This window comes from Castor canadensis, chromosome 2, assembly GCF_047511655.1.
Source record: "Castor canadensis chromosome 2, mCasCan1.hap1v2, whole genome shotgun sequence".
In the NCBI taxonomy this organism is placed as follows: Eukaryota; Metazoa; Chordata; class Mammalia; order Rodentia; family Castoridae; genus Castor; species Castor canadensis.
The window spans coordinates 177,509,034-177,516,388 of NC_133387.1; the positions used below are offsets into that span (position 1 = coordinate 177,509,034).

At 36.1% G+C, this 7,355-nt stretch overlaps 1 pseudogene; it reads left to right on the top strand.

Annotated features, from left to right (window-relative positions):
- The first annotated feature begins 2,804 nt into the window (after positions 1–2,804).
- LOC141421099 (small nucleolar RNA Z39) lies at positions 2,805–2,871 on the top strand (annotated as a pseudogene).
- Positions 2,872–7,355: the final 4,484 nt, after the last annotated feature.

Here is a 7,355-nt window from a genome sequence, read left to right on the forward strand (position 1 = left end):
TAGGTGAGCTTTAGGACATCTGAGATGTCCCTGTCCATTTTGTGAACAACAGTGCCTAGTCCTGGCCAAGGTCTAGCCAGTACCATATAAATCTCCCCTGTGGGCTGGGTAAACTGCACATTAACCAAACCCCCTCCCCCAGCTCCACAGTGGTCTGCTCTGGTGTCAGTATTCTAGGCAGAACTTTGAGTGTTTGTTGTCTTTCAAGGGTCAGCCTGGCCTTGGCAACTGCCAAAGCAGCCTTGAAGCTATGGATGTGCCCAAAGCTGTCCCTCCAATGCACTTGGGGCTAGTCCTACAGGAATTTGGCAGGGTTATGACAACAGACCCTGCAGAACTGGGGCAAAAGCCCCATGATTTCCCATGGGAACTAATGATATGTGTAACTATTAATGGACTTTTCTCTATCCCATTGGTTTTGTAGAGAAGTTTTCAATCAGTTAGAAGCTGGCTTTATGCTTGAAGAGAAAAACAGCTTGCTCTAAAGCTTTCTACACTGACTGAAGAAAAATGTGAGCTACTTGAAAAACTTAGCCTTGTTCAAAAACAGCAAGAAGCAGCCTGTGGTAAGCTGGACATCTCCAAGTGTAAACTGGAGGAAGTACTCCTGCTGGAAACAGAGCTGATAGAAGAGAAATGTAAGCATTATACACAAGTTGAATTATATGTGGACATGTCAAAAATGATACAGTCCCTAGAAGATGAATTAAAATCTCTCAAAGCCAAAGTAGCTACATCCAAAACAACCTTAAGAACACTTCAAGTCAGTGAAGCGAATCTTAAGAACTCAACAGCACAGGATTTGAGTGAAATTTTTCAGCTTTAGGAAAGCTGCAAACAGCTGCTCCAAGAAGCTGAAGTGTGGAAGGAACAAGTGAGTCAACTTAATAAACAAAAAGTAACACTTGAAAAGCCTACGACATCTGCAGCACGAATTCTAAAAGACAAAGACGATCACATCAGGTGGCTAACTGAAGGCATTCAAAAGCTGAAAGTCTGGGCCTTTGTTCTGGAAGAACACGTAACACATGATGGTAACTTGGAAACAGTGATGAACCTTGGCCCAGAAAATCCTGCTCACTTAGATACTCAATCCAAAGGAGCTCTGCAGCACCTGATGAATGCTGTGAAGTTAAATTCTTCTTTAAAGTCCTTGGAACGAGAAAGAGACCAAATTTACACTCTGCGGTGTGAAGTCGAGAGAGCAAGCAAAGACCAGACAGAACATATTAAAAATGTCCAGAGCGAACAAGTCATTTTACAGTCTGAACATGCACTGTCTGAAATTGAGAATGAGAAGCTTTGGCAGAAAGCTAAAATAATTCCTGAACTGTTTGAAGAAGGAATGAAATTCTACAGGAAATTAATGGTAGAGGATCACTGAAACATCAGCCACAAAACTGCAGAGCTGCAGACCTATAAAAAGGTAGCCAGTGAGCTCGAAGAAAAATTGGAGAGAACCAAACTTTATCACCAAAGGGAGATTATTTCCAATGAGAAGAAAGTTCGCTTTAATTGGTTGGAGGCCCAGGATGCTGAAGAACAGCACCAGTATCTTAGGCAAGTCAAGGCCAACAACAGACAAAAGTTAATGGAAATGGAGGTGAAATGGAAACTTTTAGAAAAAGATGCAAATGCATTTGAGATTTCAAATGCAGCATGTGGCAGGGAGCATTTTCCACGTGGTCCCTCACCATTGGCTCAACCTTCATATGAAAGGAGAGCGTTCCTCTCTCCTATTGTGTTGGAAGGTCCACTCAGACCTCCACCTTTGCTTCACCAGGGAGGAGGAAAAGACTTAAGAAGCCCCGATAATCCACTGGAGCATCACACTAGCAAGGAAAGAGCGGACTCGAGCTATGATGGTTGACTGGCCATCACGGAGCACCTCCTGAGAATGGGTCCCTGTGTCCTCCATGCAAACAGGAGGGAAGGGTGATGATCCCTTCATCAGGACAACCACTTACTGACCCAGCTCCTCCTGCACAGAATTCAAATGTGCCTGATTTATCTGTGCCTGTGGAAAGCAAAGCAGTGGGCCCTGGTTTTGTTCCTCCAGTCAGAGGTCCCTTGTACCCAGTGAGAAATGTCTGTTGACTGAGTGGTTTCCCCAGTCATCTTCCCCCCAAGAGTTGGATGTCCCCCCACTGTATCCACATTGTCAAAGTGGAAGTGAGTATTCTGCAGATTGATTCCACCTTCAAATGATCCTGTTACTGAACTTCTAAAACCAAGAGAAGAAACCTGGCAACATTAGGATCTTTTTCCAAAGTACTTTGGACTGCTCTCTCGTTTTCAATTTAAATTCCTGTGATTACCTACTCGTTATTCTTATCTTTAATTGAAGATTAATAGAACTACAATTCTCAGAATAGTATTGTGTAGATGATTTAACTATGAATCCTATTACATTATTTCCATTATATTTTATTTAGATGGTATATTTTATTTCCATTTAAATCTAGATAGTATAAATATTTTAATTTGATTATTTAATCCTCTATTACATAAACATTAATTGCAGTGTTATGTATTTAACTTGTAGTGGGGATATTTTAAACTCCAGCAGCTTTGCCTTCATGCCAAGAATTATATTTAGTATAGTTGTAGACCAGAGGAAAAGGAAGATCTCTTTTGAAAATATTTTTGACTTCTGTCTCAGTTTTAGTTTAAATTACTACTGTTTTTAGTCATTACATTTTACCTCAAAAAAAAAAAAAACACTTCACCTCAAACTGAAGGTTAATAGAATTATAATTGTCAAGATGGTATTTTATAAATTTATGATTTAAATACAAATCTTTTTGCATATGATGAAGCAAATCAGTATGAATAAAGTCATGATTCTGTAAATGCTTTCTAAAATATGTAAGAATCTCTTTATTTCAATTCTACTTTATTTTCATTTAATTTGGATAGTATAACTATTTTAACTTGCTTATTTAATCCACTGTTGCAGAAATAATAATTGGAGTTTTATGGATGTAATCTTGTAGTGGGGATAGTTTAAACTCCAAAATCTGTGTCTTTATGTCAAAAAATCCGTTTACGGTATTGTAGACCAATGTGAAAATGATATCTCTTTTTAAGGTATTTTGACTCTCTTTCATTTTCAGTTTAAATTAAATACTGTTATTTAGTCATTATACTTTATGTGAAATTGAAGCTTAATTGAATTATAACACACAAGATGCTATTTTATACATATATATAATTTAAGTATGAATTTATTTTATTTATGTGATACATTTTATTATCATTTATTCTACATTGTATAATAATTCTAATTTGATTATTTAATCCACTATGCAAAAAAATTGGAGTTTTATTTATGTAATCTTACAGTGGGTTATTTTAAATCCAAAGGCTCTGTCTTTATTGCAGAAAATGAATTTACTCTAATTGTAGACAAACATGAAAATAAAATCTTCTTTCAAAGTTAAAAAAAATCATCTCTTCTCTCTCATATATTACTCATTCCCTGTGTTTTAAAAACCAATAAGTTTTACATCATCATTATTTATTAATACTATTATTTATTAATACTACTATTCACACTAATTCTACTAGAAAACCTAATAATAATATACTTCAAATCAGTACATTTGAACTTCACATTTCAGGATACTCCACTGTGGCAATTGCAGTAGTATAACCAAAAACAACTATTATCCCCCAAAACAAACTAAAAACATTAATAAAATTATAAAAAAGCCCATCAAAATTTAACACAGTAGCACATCCAACACCAACACTAACAATTAATCCCAAATCCAATAAATGGGAGAAAATTTTGAGGAAACCCCACAAAGTCTAAATCAAAGAATATACATAATTTCAACATGAACTCTAATCATGACTAATGACATGAAAAATCACCATTGTAGATTCAATAATAGGAACTCTAATAAACAACATCTGAAAAACAAACAGCCCGTAATCAAAATTATCAATCACTCATTTATGTATAGTTAAGATGATGATGACTGATGATGACTGTGCTCACAGGTTGTAGAGTAGGAAAGTATATAGCAACAGCAATCATAAGTTAGGCCATAAATGTGTATAGGAAAGACTAGGTGCATCTCAGATGGTGGTAGAAGAAGAGCAGCACAGCTCTGAAAAGAGATACCTCAACTCTATCCTGAAAAATATGACAACATCTTGGGAGTGGTTGTCAAGGAGAAATTCAATTCAAAGACACAGAGATTTCCAGGAAAATATACATGGGAGCATGGACCCATGGGGAAGAGATGATAGCAGAAAGAATGAACAAGTGTTTGAAGAACCTACATAAATAGGTTGATAAGGACTGGTAGAACAAGGTTGTCTCCAGGCCCAGAAATGTCTCAGAGATGTGTCTCAGAGATGCCCAAAAAGAATAATTCAGTCACCATGGTGTGATTTCTTATTTTTATGGAAGAATACATTTTTGGGTGCCTGGGAAAATTATTTTGTGGTTGAGTTTAACATATATGTAAATTATGTGTGTTTAGATCAGCGGGATGGAAAAGAAGATAAAGATCTAGATATTTATAGAACAGTGTTTCCTGAAAAAATTCTCTTGATTTGCCTGCTTTCCTCTGGGCTGGATATCTCTCTGCAGTGCAGTTTCTAATTGGAGATGGCATTCAATAACACTCTCATCTGGAACCATTCCTTAGCTAGTCTCCTACTTTCTCTTCTTTATACACACTATTAAATTGAAGTGATTCCAAATGTTCTTTTGTGATTCTGAAAGGGCAAATGTAAACTTAATTACTTTATAACAAATAAAGCTACATTCAATTTCTTATATTCACCTAACATTTTTTCCCTTATACTCTATTTATGGTTATGGAAGTCAAACATATAAGAGATACAATGTCTTCCCACAATGTCTCCTTGAGTATGAGGTTCAACACCTAGAAAGGTGTCTTATCTTTGAACGAACAGAAAATTCCATTAATGAGGCCCTCATCAGTGGAGTACTTTGAATTTAGTAGATGAGCAACGGGCAGCCTCCACTTCAGGCTCCAAAGTCTGCAATTCCCCACCAGATCTAAGTTCAGCAATCCTAATTTTGTAACAGTAAAAACTGAGAAATAGGAGTAAAAGTTTGAAAAGCTGTGATCTTTTCCTACTTCTTTCAAGTTTTCTAAAACAGTGATATTTTAAAATTATTCATCAATTCATGGATTTTATTGCCTTAGAATACGTCAATATCTATCATGTCTATCTATTTCTATATCTACTTACTTGTCTATCATCTATATATTTATCTGTCATTCTATCTCTCTCTTCTTTTACTATACATTTTCCTGATGATTGTGAAGAGACAGAGAAAGTGAACACCAAGATAAAAGTGAAGGGAAGTATTTGGACACCACGTGGCCAACAGGGAGCATACTGGCTGGTGCTATTGAGCATTGCTTACCTTTCCTTCACCAGCAGAAGGAAGGAGTCTCCTCTGTCTTAGGTACCCATAAACCTATAATGTGCAAGTAGATGGCCAGAATTCCTCTCTTTTTCAGTCAATTTCAAGCAGAAATTGACTAAGTATGCTGCACCTTCATTGCAGCAATTTCTTGCTTGACCCCAGGAACTGCAATAATTCACATACACAAGGAGTTAAAAAATAATCTTGGTTTTTCTTTGGATATTAATCTTACAAGTCAGAGATCTTCTTGTATAAGGGTATAATTTACCACTTGGTATAATTAGAGCTTAGAAATATAAAAGAGTGGGAGAGACAGAGAGAAGAGAGAGAAATTAATTATTACAGTTTCCTGGAGGGTGTCATTAGACACCTGCACTTACATCTTTGTTCATCACATTTCTTTTTTTAAGGCAATGGAAAGTTCCAAAAGAATATGAACCTCATTTGTGTTATTCACTCTTCTCTTTAATGGAGGTAATCCAAAGACTTAATAAATTTACAAGGTAGTTTTTAAAAATTTGAATAATATGTTGATTAATTTGCAACTTCATTTCTGTTTTCTGAGGTCTCTAATCCTCAAGGCTCTTTCATAGAAAATGTAAAGTCTACTTTTTTGGATGAGGATGATGTGAAGGTAAATAAGATGACAACTGAAGAGTTCATCACAGCAACTAGAATACAGATCATGCTTATAAATGTTAGTTAACATGCTCCTTTGTGAAACTGTAAAACTGAAATACATGTAGGCAGAAAAGGAGAATAATTATATTCTAAGTAGAACAGAAGGATGGAATAAAAGATTTGGCACAAAGTGTAGAGGCTATTGAATGGTCATAGCTCCTTCTATCTTCAGCCAGGGCAGATTCACTATTCATTAAGGGATAAGAAATCTCTCTCCAGTGCTTTGCTATACCTCCTGTATTCCTCACTCAGGATTAAGATGTAGAGATTAATAGAGTTAATTATGACATTTCAACATATATAGAGGTATACCAACATAGAAAATCTTATAGGGAAACTATATATTGCTCTCAAAGAAATTAATTTTATTTACATTAGGCACTTACAGATGAAAGTGAATAAATAAGGAGATTGACTTTTAGAAATAAGAAATTTTTAAAATTCATTACAAGCTAAATAATCCATTCCCAAGCAGAAAGGAATACACTATGTCAAACCTTTTTCAGGGACCTTTTCACTTGCATGTTCCTTTAGTAATAAATTAATGAGTCCAGCATGGATGAGACAATATATTTAATACATCTACCCCAGCACCAAGCAGGTGATGGGTGTGGGTCACAAATAGATGATGATCAGAGTTCCATAGGCACAGAAGATTGCAGTAAGGAGGGCATTACACATGGAGATAGCTTTCTGCCTGACCTATGGGGAATGGATGGCAATCACAGTGCGAGTGCAGGAAACACAAATACTGAAAAAAAAAAAAGCATTAGTGCCAGAGACCAACATTTATGGAGCAGACTCTCTGGACCAATGAACTCTCAGCACATGTCAGCAGTAAAAATCACAAGAATGTCACAGAAGTAGTCCACCTGACTGAGACAAAGTAAGTTAACTTACTAATGAGGTCAGAATGGAGACCTGAAGATACCAAAGCCATCATAACCAAGCTCACACAAACTCCAGGTTTCATGATAAGTATGTGTCTCGGTGGGGTGACAGATGGCAAGTGATACAAGCAGTATCCATCACTGGAAACCAGAAAATGACAAAAGAATAGCTGTGCCCCTCATCCTTTATGAGAGGAGATTAGTTCATGCCAGAGAAATAAAATACCCTCTAAAAACAGGTTACTGATGGGAACAACATGGTAAAAATGGACAGACAACCCAAGAAGAAAAACATGGATGTTTGAAATGTAGAGGAAGAAATTATTGCCTTAAGAATAAGAAAATTTCCAAGCAGTGTGACAAAG